The following is a 14567-nucleotide window of genomic DNA, read 5'->3' as shown; positions in this document are numbered from 1 at the left end:
GACTGTGGAAATCCTGCGAAGCTTCCTGGAGTTGGACATAAGCAGCTGATTCTTATAGGAGAATAGAAAAGACCCAAGAGAAGTGAGCAAAGGAATTACAGATCTAAGGGTCAATGGATGTAAAAGAAGAGGATGAGAAAGCTTGTAAATTTTAGGCGTTGAGACATTCAAATCACAGGATCTGGCTCAAAAGGTGCATTTTTATAAGTATTTTTAAATAATTAATTGATACTAATGGGCTAATTAATAAAGCAAAAGAAAAAAAGTTCTGAATGAAATCAATATTGTAGCATCCTTATAGCAGCCAAACAGCGTCAACCTTGAACTGTCTTGGGAGCCATGTCCTAAAGCTTGCTGCCCTCTGCAGGCCGTCAGCGTAACAGGCGCTGCTCAGAGAAGCTTGGGTCTTGGTCTGCCTCCCCACTTTGACCCAGCCCCGCTCCGTCTGTCCCAGTATCTTCACAGGGATAATGCAGACGGGGGCCAAAAGAGAGGCACCAGGAATTGTTAGCGCCCCAAAGAGCAGCCCATCGACTCTTGTTAAACGTGTGCTCTGTGTGCTGAGTCATGTCCGACTCTGAGACGCCCGCCTATAGCCCACCAGGCTCCTCTGTCCACGGAAACCTCCAAGCAAGAATACTGGAGTGGGTTGCCATTTCCTCCTCCAGGGGGTCTTCCCACCCAGGGATCGAACGTGCATCTTCTGCACTGGCAGGCAGATTCTTTCACCACTGCCCCAGCTGGGAAACGCCTTAATCTATCTCCACTGTTTCTGAGTTCTAGTCCATCTGTCAGAGCAGAGACTGTCCTAGAACAACTGTCAGAGAACAATCACTGTAACGCGGCCTTTGGCTATCATTCAGTTCAGTTCAGTCGCTCAGTCGTGTCTGACCCTTTGCGACCCCATGAATCACAGCACGCCAGGCCTCCCTGTCCATCACCAACTCCCGGAGTTCACTCACACTCGCGTCCATCGCGTCAGCGATGCCATCCAGCCATCTCATCCTCTGTTGTCCCCTTCTCCTCCTGCCCCCAATCCCTCCCAGCATCAAAGTCTTTTCCAGCGAGTCAGCTCTTCACATGAGGTGGCCAAAGTACTGGAGCTTCAGCTTTAGCATCATTCCTTCCAAAGAAATCCCAGGGCTGATCTCCTTCAGAATAGACTGGTTGGATCTCCTTGCAGTCCAAGGGACTCTCAAGAGTCTTCTCCAACACCACAGTTCAAAAGCATCAATTCTTTGGCGCTCAGGCTTCTTCACAGTCCAACTCTCACATCCATACATGACCACTGGAAAAACCATAGCCTTGACTCGACCAACCTTAGTCAGCAAAGTAATGTCTCTCCTCTTGAATATGCTATCTAAGTTGGTCATAACTTTCCTTCCAAGGAGTAAGCATCTTTTAATTGCATGGCTGCAGTCACCATCTGCAGTGATTTTGGAGCCCAGAAAAATAAAGTCTGACACTGTTTCCACTGTTTCCCCATCTATTTCCTATACTTCCTGTGTTTTTCCATTCCTCAGTTTCATCAGAGAAGAACATAACACAGGCTTTAGGTAAGAAATGAGAGATGCCTGTTGGCACAGTTCATCCAAAAATATGTTTCCTCAGTTTCCCAAGCAGGGAAGCAAACCAATTTAAAATAAATGCTAAGTAAAGAAAGAATTTAAAATATCATCAGGGCTCCTAAATGTCATAATACAGTGGACCCTAGATCCTTCTTAGTGATTGCTGTGATTCTGTCCATTATTTTATATACAGCTCAATAGAATACTTCTTTGTCAGCACACAACCATTGTATCAAAACAGAAGAATTTCCCTGACATCCAGCTTTATGTTCTCTGTATGATTGAAGTTTGAAAGTCAGAAATTTGGAGATAACTTCAAAACCAGAAGTGAATAAATAAAGATTATATCTAAAGTACCATGAAAAAGAACTTTTTAAAGTTTTGATCTTATTATTCAGTGTATTTATTCAGACAGTCAACACATATATATTCAGCATCCTTTATGTAGAAAGTACTTTCCCAGTCACTGTTGAAAATATAAAGATTAAAAGATATAGTCCCAGACTTTCAGGCATTCGCAGAGGGAGTGGATAAAGGAGACGGGACAAATTGTGCTGATACCTAAGAACACCAAGAGCCATCAGAAGGTAAGTTCACCGATCTGGGTTTAGAGCGAGATGGAGGGCGGCAGACTGGAGGCCTACGAGTCGTGAAAATAGTTGGAAAAAGCCGTGATGAAGGGTGCCATGACGATAACCATGATAGAAATGAAAATTAGAATTGAATAACCTGTCCTTTCTATGAAGCAGAGTAAATAGTGAGTCCAGCCAAGAGCAGCGAAAAGCTCTGTCTTTGAAATAACAGCAATGGTAGAATTACAGAGAAACAAAGTATTCATGTTAAGCCTAGAAAACCAAACTGCCTTCCCAGGTCTAACAGAGAATTGAGACATCTTCTCACCAATAAAACCACACTTATTTTTAACTAGTTCCAGGCAAGTTGCCCAAATGTTTCTTAGATATAGGCCATTTTCATCTTTTCTTTTCTGAGCACTCTCTTATGGCATGGATAGAAAATAGAACTATTCCTATATGAAGAGTCTGAGTATTGGATTAATATTTTAAAACCCTTTGTGAACATCTTCTAAAAGCCCATAAAATGCAGACTGTTCCCTTATGCAAGGAAGTGATGTATCACTTAATATCACTATTTCCTTGGGAAAGAAGAAAAGAAATAGAGAGAAGTTAAAAAAAAAAACATAAAATTATGATCGTGGGTGCCATTAAATAAACTTTATTGTAACAAAGAAAAAAAATTATGACCACTGGTCAAGTTTAAGACCTGGATTTTGTAGCCTCTAAAAATTATACTTTCTTCTGGACATCAATACCTTCCACTGCACTTGGAACAGCTATAGAATTCTCAGAGACCCAGAAAGGACTATTCTGACAGACTGGCCATTATTAACATTATAATTAGCACCAATAAGTTGTTATTTTTCCGGTGCTCAGTCATGTCCAACTCTCTGCAATCCCATGGACTGCAGTACACCAGGCTCCCCTGTCCAAATTTGTGTCCATTGAGTTGGTAAGAATAACAACAAAAATTACTATTTACTTAACACTTAATGTATCTACCTCTCCTCTAAGTGTTTTGCACGCATTATTTCTCATAATCTTCACAAAATCCTGATGAGGAATCACCATCTACTATTATGCCCACATTTTAGTTGAGGACACTGAGGAAAAGAGAAATAAAGTAATTTATCCAGGGTCATGTGGCTCTTATGTTGTTCAAAGTACCATCTGAGAGGCACGGGTGAAATGATAAGAATAAGTGATAGAATAAGGAAGAGTCTAATAAAGAAATATCTTAGGACAAAAATCAACGTAAAAGCTTGAGTCAGATCACGTGACTCTGTATTTTGTTTTATGATTTTGTTGTGCCTTTTCGTAGAAAACAGTGGCTCAGAAAGGCTTAGAATATCGGGATTGTTGTGTTCCCCAAGGTTGGGTTTTAGTGAAAAGAAAGGAGATAAAGATAGCAAGAGATGCTGCACACAAAAAAGAAAGAAAGAAAAGGGACTTCCCTGGCAGTGTGTGGAACTAAGACCCCACATGTGTGCCACCAAAAAGAAAGGAAAAAGAGAGAGACAGAGATACTGGACTATCTCAGAAAAGCCAAATTAAATTGGGTAACAGAGGTATCTAGGTAGAACTGAATTGATGGGTAGGCATGTCGGGGAGAGGAGAGTAGCCTTTCATTGTGCAGCTTTCATAGAAGTGTTTGTTTAATACTGTGATTGGCTCATGATGTCACCATCAGAAAAGAAAAATGGCATAGTTCCCAGAAAGGGCAATTTGGCACTGTCTAGGAAAATTTCACATGCATTTGCTTTTTTGACTAAGATACTTCTTAAGTATCTGTCTCTATGATTCAATGGCAAGTTATTCATTGCCTCACTATTTTTAAAGGTAAATGGTTGAAAACAACCCACAGTTTTACCAGCAGTAGACAGGCTGAATAAACTATGCTACATCTATATGATTTTGTAGTCAAACAACTCTAAAGTGATTGGGGGAAGATCCCTGTGTGCCCACAAGGAGTTAATCTAGAATTTCTAAGCAAGAATGTCACACTGCAACACATTTTCATCATGCTATATATTGGGTAAGAAAGAGGCATATACAACTACTTTGGAGAAGGAAATGGCAACCCACTCCAGCATTCTTGTCTGGAGAATCCTATGGACAAAGGAGCCTGATGGGCTACAGTCCATGGGGTTGCAAAGAGTCAGACATGACTGAGCAACACACACACACACACACACACACACACACACACACACACACACACACACAAATATTTACCCACATTTGCTTACAATATTTAGAACAGTGGAAAAATGCATCAAAAACTTGTAAAAAATAGTTACCAGAACAAGGAGAACAGGATGCAGGGCATAGGATATACCTCCTTCTATATATTTGAATTTGTAATCATGTAACTTAATAAATTTCAAAAATTAAATAGAAAGAAGGAACCTGAAAATTGAAAGCAATGTGAAGCAAATGAATCTAACTAAATCTCATGATGGTGGTGTAACCCCTCAAAGGATTATTTCAAGTGATTTTTAGCATACAGAGTTTGTGATGCACATCCCTGAAGGTAAAATAATTCTAAAATGAAAAGAAATGGCTTAAAAATCTTTAAATTTATATTCAGTAATCTCATTGTTAGTAATAATATTTGTTCTGTTATTCTGAAACTATTAAAGCTATCAGATAGTGTAAATAAAAAACAAAGATTTTAAGCTTAAGATATGGCAGAAGCTTAAATTCAAAGAAGATAAAAATCCTATAAATTCAAATTAGAAATATCAGAGGGGAAAATCAATGCATGCTTTTCTCCCTAAAAGTTACAAACTTCCTGGCTTTGTCTACTGAAATTGTCTACAGCGACAGCTCAGGAGCAATGAGGGCAAATAGCATTCAGATTGTGTGCTTTTAGCACCATTTTGAATTAAAAGGAAAGAATTTCCCAGGGAAATGACTGATTCCAGGTCTGGCAGGAAATGTGGAAAATATGTCATAGACATATTTTATATTTATATTTTATATGCCCCAGACATCTATGTGACTGGGAAAGGAGAGGGGAGGGTGTGAGTGGGGGAAGAAAGTAAAAGGAATAGCCTAAGGCTAACCAAGCCTCTAGACCAGGGTTTTTCAGCCTTGGTAATATTGACACTTGGAGCCCATTCCTTGGTTGCAGGCTACCCTGCCCACTGTATGATGTGTATCTAGCAGCATCCAGTCTACGGGGTCGCACAGAGTCAGACACGACTGAAGCAGCTTAGCAGCAGCAGCAGCAGCAGGCACCTTAAAATCATGTAACTATATTAATAAATTTCAAATATTAAATTGAAAGACAAAAGGAATCTGAAAATTGAAAGCAATGTGAAACAAATGAATATGATTTAAATAAGTACTTTTATTTTGACTCAATCCAAATATATAACTCTTATTAAAATATTTCAGTTCAATTCAGTTCAGGCACTCAGTCGTGTCTGACTCTTTGCGACCCCATGAACTGCAGCACGCCAGGCCTCCCTGTCCATCACCAACTCCCGGAGTTCACTCAGACTCACGTCCATCGAGTCAGTGATGCCATCCAGCCATCTCATCCTCTGTCATCCCCTTCTCCTTCTGCCCCCAATCCCTCCCAGCATCAGAGTCTTTTCCAATGAGTCAACTCTTCGCATGAGGTGGCCAAAGTACTGGAGTTTCAGCTTTAGCATCATTCCTTCCAAAGAAATACCAACTTCAGGGAAGTATTAATGAACGAACCATGACATCTGTTCAAATAGGAAAACAAAATAAGTGAGCTCTAAATCAGTTTATAAGAAAAAATAAAGGAAAGAAAATCTTCTTCACTTAGGGGAAAATATCATTATACTATGTTCAGAAATGATTAAAAAGCCATGTGTCTTTCCAGCAATATCACAATGGCTTCTAATATCTCTGCTTCCAAACTCTTTCTTCTTCCTACCCATTTTTCAATTCTTTAAGTGTGTCTTCACAAAGTTCAGCACCATTTTGTTGTATTCCACAGCTATCATTGGCTTCTCGTTACTAAGTAGTTCAAACTTCTTAGTAACCACTAAGCTCCTCCACAGGCTCTTGCTCTTCCTTTCTGTGCACCAGGCAACTAGAATTAACACCATTTCCAAGTGGGAATTGCTGATTCCTACTCTAAAATTTTAGTTCCTATTGACTCTGTTTATTGGAACGGCTCCTTCACTAAAACCATCTCACCCTTTGAGATACCCATGGCTCAGATGACAATCTGCCTGCAATGTGAGAGACCTGGGTTCCATCCCTGGGTCAGGAAGATCCCCTGGAGGAAGGCATGGCAACCCACTCCAGTATTCTTGCCTGGAGAATCCGCATGGGCAGAGGAGCCTGGTGGGCTGCAGTCTATGGGGTCACATCAGACACAACTGAGTGACTAAAACACCATTTACATCAGGATTCAATTAAATGCCACTTCTTCTAAGAAAGTAACCCAATCAACCTATCAAAAGTTACTTTGCCTAGGTCTTTGACCCACAATTAGAGCAAAAGTATTCTAATTTTTACCTGAATAAAATTTGAATCACTTAAATTCTACCACAAGGTCCTTGAAAGGAAGGATGGTAGATATTTTTCTCAGACCCACCTGGCTCTGGGTCTGCCAAAGTTCAAATGAAGGAGGGTTATGCAACAGCTATCCACCGCCTTCAGCTGGACTTCTAAAAGTGGGTACCTCTGAGCGATTGCTCCTTTTCTGAGGTGGGTGAGTCATGCAGATAAAATTTTTGGAAAGAGAATTATAAATTAACTTACCTGTATCAACATGGGTAATAGGACACGTTGTAGAGGAAAGAGCCCAGAAGGGAAGAAAAAAGGTTGGACAAACAAGGCTGAAGAGAAATGCAAAGAGGAAGCAGAGGAGAAGAATGGAAAGTAGGAGCCGAAAGGGCAAAGACACTGGCAAAAGAGAAGAAATCAAGTGGAAATCTCCAAAGGAAATGGAAATTCGGAGAAGGAAGAAGCAATACAAAGAAAGATTTCAGTAACTTTAATTGTAAGAAAGGTGATATAATCCCTTCCTCTTCATTCTCATCAATGCCTTGACGTTGAAACTTGAGGTAAATTGATTTGTGTAATGGAAAGTGATCGAGGTAAGGCTGCTCATTGCTCAAAAGCCAATCTAGAGGCAAGGCTGGTGGAAAGGAAAGTTTCCTTTATTTTGGATACCAACAACAAGGTCAAGGGGTGGATTCCACCCCCATCCAAGGCCGACTCCCCAACGCTGACAATCAATGGGCAAGAAATTTTACATATAGAGGGAGGTGGCTCCATGCAGAAACAGTACAGTAAGCTCTGCCAGCCATCTTGACATTGGTCATGTGGTGATTTAACCACTGTCATCTTAGTCAAGAGGCTTCCCTGATAGCTCAGTTGATAAAGAATCCACCTGCAACGCAGGAGACCTGGGTTCGATCCCTGGGTTGGGAAGATCCCCTGGAGAAGGGAAAGGCTATCCACTCCAGTATTCTGGCCTGGAGAATTCCACAGATGAGTCCATGGGGTCTCAAAGAGTCGGACACGACTGGTGACTTTCACGTCACTTCATCTGTTGATTTAAGTACAGTTTGTCTCCAGGTCCAGGGTAGGTTTGTTCCCAGTCTTCTGAGGCCAGTTCTTGGAATTGTAGCAGCTTATGTCATGGATTCAGTCTTCAGTTCAGTTCAGTCGCTCAGTCGTATCTGACTCTTTGCAACCCCATGAACCGCAGCACGCCGGGCCCCCTATCCATCACCAACTCCTGGAGTCTACCCAGTCCACCTCTGCCGTTCCCTTCTCCTCCTGCCTTCAATCTTTCCCAGCATCAGGGTCTTTTCAAAGGAGTAAGCTCTTCGCATCAGGTGGCAAAGTAGTGGAGTTTCAGCTTCAGCATCAGGGCTTCCAATGAATATTCAGGACTGATTTCCTGTAGGATTTAATCTCCTTACAGTCCTAGAGACTCTCAACAGTCTTATCGGACACCACAGTTCAAATGCATCAATTCTTCGGCACTCAGCTTTCTTTAGAGTCCAACTCTCACATCCATACATGACCACTGGAAAAACCATATCCTTGACTAGACTGACTTTTGTTGACAAAGTAAAATCTCTGCTTTTTAATATGCTGTCTAGGTTGGTCATAACTTTCCTTCCAAGGAGTAAGCGTCTTTTAATTTCATGGCTGCAATCACCATCTGCAGTGATTTGGGAGCCCAAAAAAATATAAAGCCTGCCACTGTTCCCACTGTTTCCCCATCTATTTCCCATGAAGTGATGGGACCAGATGCCGTGATCTTCGTTTTCTGAATGTTGAGCTTTAAGCCAACTTTTTCACTCTCCTGTTTCACTTTCATCAGGATGCTCTTCAGTTCTTCACCTTCTGGTCACATGTAATGAATTTCTTCCACCTGATGAGGGTTTCAGTATCTGTAAGACAGCTCAAAAGATATGGCTCAGAATATTATTAATATTATAGACTTTGAGAAGGAATTAATATCTTTGACTTGGCTTACTGACTATTATTATTTCATCCTTTTGACTGCTTTTCTTTGTTTCTGAATTTTCTCACTTCTGTTATTAAACTTACTCGTTTAACCAAAGTTTTTCCACAGACAAAAAGCAGGCAGAGCACATGGGACAGCAAGGACTGCAGTGTCCTGCTCTGTTTCACTTGAAGATGGACATAAGATCAGCCCTGGGTGAGAGAGCCTGATGGAAGGAAGTCCAATTGCAGTGTTTTACAATTAATTCCAGAATCACACCATATCACAGTTTCATTTTCATTTGTTGGTTTGGGTACACGTACAGTTTAGTTCAGTTCAGTCGCTCAGTGGTGTCTGACTCTTTGCGACCCCATGAATCGTAGCACGCCAGGCCTCCCTGTCCATCACCAGCTCCCAGAGTTCACTCAGACTCACGTCCATCGAGTCAGTGATGCCATCCAGACATCTCATCCTGGTCGTCCCCTTCTCCTCCTGCCCCCAATTCCTCCCAGCATCAGAGTCTTTTCCAATGAGTCAACTCTTCGCATGAGGTGGCCAAAGTACTGGAGTTTCAGCTTTAGCATCATTCCTTCCAAAGAAATCCCAGGGTTGATCTCCTTCAGAGTGGATTGGTTGGATCTCCTTGCAGTCCAAGGGACTCTCAAGAGTCTTCTCCAACACCACAGTTCAAAAGCAGCAATTCTTCAGCGCTCAGCCTTCTTCACAGTCCAACTCTCACATCCATACATGACCACAGGAAAAACCATAGCCTTGACGAGATGGACCTTAGTCGGCAAAGTAATGTCTCTGCTTTTGAATATGCTATCTAGGTTGGTCATAATTTTTCTCCCAAGAAGTAAGCGTCTTTTAATTTCATGGCTGCAGTCACCATCTGCAGTGATTTTGGAGCTCCAAAAAATGAAGTCTGACACTGTTTCCACTGTTTCCCATCTATTTCCCATGAAGTGATGGGACTGGATGCCGTGATCTTTGTTTTCTGAATGTACACGTACAGGCTCCAGTAAAACTAGAGTTGATAAAGGTTTGATTCACTCATTTGCTAATTTTTTTTAATGTGTTTCATTGTGGTAAATGTCACAGCATACTATTTTTACCATGTTTAACTGTATAGCTTGGTGGCAGTAAGTATATTCACATTGTTGTGCAACTCTCACTGTCTCCCAAATGTTTCACCTTTCTAAACTGAAACTCTGTCCCCATTAAATACTAGGTCCTCATTTCCCCTCCCCACTTTCTCATCCCAGCCCCTGGCCTCTGCAAATGTACTTTCTGACTCTATGAATTTTACTATTCTAGATATCTCACTTCAAACAACATTTGTCTCGACGTACGGTATACTGGTCATTTTCTACTATTAATTTCATTATAAGATTTCTGTATAAAATGAAGTTCATCAGCTATTATTAAAGAGAGACAGTATCTTAACAGTAGGAATGAATTAACATTTGCAGCTAATGTTCCATCTAATATTCAGAATTGCAGAAGCAGAATCCATTTTGTAGAATTGGACCTGGACAAAATTTGGTTATATTTCGGTGGGATGTACTTAACGTTAGCAAAGTGTATTACTTTTTGACTTGCTAAGGAGTCAAAAAATGAATAAATAATGCCTCTGTCTCTAGCAACAGTCATAATTGATCTGAGATGAACAGAACTTAAATCGGTGAGTTTTCTCTTTTCTATATTAGCAAATTTATATTTTGTCTGCCAAAACAAAAACTTGAAAGCACTGTGAGCCCCCTTCTTTTTAATACTTAACACTATACTCTAAAATTGTGCCTCTTCTTTCCCTATAACATTTCTATTCTCTCAGAGCCAAATAACCCCAGCTAGGTATAAACAGCAGGATGTGGGGTTGGGGGAATAGGTGGAAGACTCTGAATAAATCAATTGTATTCAATTAATTTCTATGACTATCAATCTTTAATTGGTGAAATTTCAGGGCCAGGAGAAGAGAAGAATTTGAACGGGTGGAAATTTCATTTTTTTCGAGGGGCCTCTAAGAGAGCCATAAATCCCTTCCTAGGTACTATTCCACCTTCAGTAAAGTGGAAGTTCCTTGTGAGAGAAAACGGCAAAACCCTCTGTTCTCTCCCAGGCCCTACTTGAGCGTAAACTGAATTAGTCTGGTCCAAAACTTGGCTAATGAACAGGGAACGCTGCTCAATATTATGTAGCAATCTAAATGGGAAAAGAAATGGAAAAAGAATAGATACATGTACAACTCAATCACTTTACTGTACACCTGAAATTATCACAGCATTGTTAATCAGCTATACTCCAATATAAAATAAAAAGTTTTTTAAAAACTTGGCTAGTAAAGAACACTAAAATTTAAAATAGCATGCTTGCTTCTATACTTTGATGTTTATAAATCTTGAGACTTAAACTCAGTCTAACGTAATAAATCCAGGATCTCACTGAGTGGATTTGAAAATTAGTATGCACCATCACATTTTAGCAAAGTTTTGATCACTTACATGAAATATATACATTCAACACAATGCTCTTCCCTGTCATCTAAGAGTAAATGTTTTGAAGAAAATAGACATGAAGATGATTCCTTAAGCTGCCTACAATTGGCAGGCCCACTGTACACCACCTGAAACAATTTAAGTAAGTGAAAAGATGAGAACACTACAGTTGCTTTACCAGCTGTGACAATTTAATAGAAAACAAACAAAAAATCTTCACTCCTTTACACAGAGCAAACAGAGAAAATAAATAAACAGGCACCTCTGAAAATTTAGAAAAGCTTGTCCTTGGTCATTCAATATTTAAGGAGATAATTTATGGATAATAAAGACAAGCTGAATGCTTAAGAATTGTGCATGCAGCTAATGTACTAAAGTGAAAGTGAAAGTGAAGTCGCTCAGTCATGTCCGACTCTTTGCAACCCCATGGACTGTAGCCTACCAGGCTTCTCTGTCCATGGGATTTTCCAGGCAATAGTACTGGAGTGGATTGCCATTTCCTTCTCCAGGGGACCTTCCTGACCCAGGGATCGAACCCGGGTCTCCCACATTGTAGACAGACGCTTAACCGTCTGAGCCACCAGGGAAATCCTAATGTGCTAAAAGCCACCATTAACTAAAAACCGGTCTTTGAAACTTGGCCAGTTTGCAAAATGCTGTTACAGAGCCCACACAGCCAAACCAGGCCAGCTAGTCTAAAAAGCGTTTTGTCCATGACCCAGGACTTGGAACCCACTGTAGCCCAGGAAGAACCAGGGCCCCATGACCTGCAGCTAACACCATGGACATCCCACAAAGACATTATGAATGGATTGACAAATTCAAATCCACAGTCCAAAGGGGTCCCAGTGGCAGAAGGAAAACTATAGGATGTGGATTGAATGAGCAGGGGCCAGAGTCTTCCTAACTTACGTAACTGTCTGCCTATCTCTATTATGAAAACAAAATTATTATTTTAAGAGGACAGTTTGGGATGATGAGAATGAAACATGTTTTATAAACAGTAAAACATAATCTGCTGTTGTCATCTACTCATAAGTAACATAAATGCTCCTACAACAGAGTGAAGTCTATGTGTGCTGTCCTTAGTCATTCAGTCGTGTCCAGCTCTTCGCAAGCCCATGGACTGTAGCCTGGCAGGCTCCTCTGTCCATGAGGATTCTCCAGGCAAGAATAGCGCAGGGGCCTTCCCAACCCAGGGATCGAACCCAGGTATCGAACGCAGGTCTCCCACATTACAGGTGGATGCTTTACCATCTGAGTCACCAGGGAAACCCAAGAATACTAGAGTGGGTAGCCTAACCCTTCTCCAGGGAATCTTCCCAAGCCAGGAATCAAAGCTGGGTCTCCTGCATTGCAGGCAGATTCTTTACCAGCTGAGCTTCCAGGGAAGAAGTGAAGTCTGTAATTTGGTGAATAAAATTAATATTGATTTTATTATTAATATTAATTAATATCAATATCAGATTAATAAAACATACTTAAACTCCAAAGATAAAAAATGAATCTTGAAATCTCATATTAAAGGTTTTGGAAAATGAGATAAGGCATACCATAAACAGTTACTCTCATAATTATTGTATTAAATTAGGTATATATGACCCAAAGTTAAGTATTCTAAACATATAATTATATTATATTTGATTAATGGGGAAATTTTAATGAAATTATTATTAAATACAATCATTAACATTATAGTTTTTATAATACAATGGGAAAAAATAAAAGAAAATTTTATTTAGTTAACTGGGCTTTCATGATAGATTTTATAATGTAAAGAGAGTAACACAAGAAGTAGTCTTTAAAAGTTTTGCTATTTCATCCTCTCAGGTTTTATTAGTAAAATCACAATGTACAAAATTATGCTATGTTCTTGCCAGATAACAGCTGTAGCACTACAGTGAGTTCTTAGAATTACGCTTTCAGAGGAAAATTAATGAACATTAATGTGGTGCACAAGGACAGAGGGCTTGAAAGCACATTATGTGCAGAAAGATGAAAGGAAATTGGACTTCTGAGTTTAGGTTTTAAAAACAAGGAAGAAATAACAGTTATATCCAAATATTTGAATAGCTTTTATAATTACTCCCAGACAATAATGTTAGAAGTAATTGCAGGCAACTACAGACAAGTGGTGGTCCAGAGGTTAAAGCATCTGCCTGGAATGCGGGAGACTCAGGTTTGCTCCCTGGGTCGGGAAGATCCCCTGGAGAAGGAAATGGCAACCCACTCCAGTACGCTTGCCTGGAAAATCCCATGGAGGGAGGAGCCTGGTAGGCTACAGTCCATGGGGTCACAAAGAGTCGAATACGACTGAGCACTTTCACTTTCACAGACAAGTAGACCACATTTATCTTTTTGAGAGTGAATAATTGTGGTGTTGGAGAAGACTCTTGAGAGTCCCTTGGACTGCAAGGAGATCCAACCAGTCCATTCTGAAGGAGATCAACCCTGGGATTTCTTTGGAAGGAATGATGCTAAAGCTGAAACTCGAGTACTTTGGCCACCTCATGTGAAGAGTTGACTCGTTGGAAAAGTCTTTGATGCTGGGAGGGATTGGGGGCAGGAGAAGAAGGGGAAGACAGAGGATGAGATGTCTGGATGGCATCACTGACTCCATGGACGCGAGTCTGAGTGAACTCCGGGAGATGGTGATGAACAGGGAGGCCTGGGGTGCTGCGATTCATGGGGTCGCAAAGAGTCGGACACAACTGAGCAACTGAACTGAACTGAACTGAACTGAACTGAACTGAACATTGAGGAGGATGGACAATGACTTATGTGGTAGGGGTTTAAACATTAAAGGAGGTGAGAAGAGAAAAAAATAGCTACGTTACATACAATGGTGTTTCACAACTCAGATTTTGGGGTTTATTACTTTTTTCTTTTAACAGCTCAATGTAAATCTCTGGCGGCCCAGTGGTTAAGATTTTCCCTTCCAATGCAGGGATTGTAGGTTTAATCCCTGGTAATATCCCACGTGAATTGTGGCTTAAAAAAAAAAACAAGAAAAACAAAATACAGAAGCAATATTGTAACAAACTCAATAAAAAACATTATGGTGGGAGGGGGGTTCATGTTTGGGAACGCATGTAAGAATTAAAGATTTTAAAATTTAAAAAATAAAAAACTAAAAAAAAATAAGTAAAAAAAAACATTATGGTCTGCATCAAAAAATCTTTTAAAAATAAATACAATATATTCAGCTGAAATATGGCAACAATTTTCATGATCCTTGTTTACATATTTTAAACAAGTGTAGCTCCACAACTGAATGATAGAATTATGCTTTGGAGCAAGAAAGAAAAAATAATCCTCTCACAACCTTAAAATAATCACACACACACATACACACACACACACACACACACACACACACACAAACACACTGCTTGCTAAAAGTCCTTTCATGAGATACACTTCAGGTACCCTTGCAGGCTTTCCCTGCTGCAAAGTGTCACTCAATATCTCCATT

This window comes from Ovis aries, chromosome 1 (assembly GCF_016772045.2).
Source record: "Ovis aries strain OAR_USU_Benz2616 breed Rambouillet chromosome 1, ARS-UI_Ramb_v3.0, whole genome shotgun sequence".
In the NCBI taxonomy this organism is placed as follows: domain Eukaryota; kingdom Metazoa; phylum Chordata; class Mammalia; order Artiodactyla; family Bovidae; genus Ovis; species Ovis aries.
The sequence above is the reverse complement of the archived record's forward strand: the minus strand, read 5'-3'. Positions refer to the sequence as shown.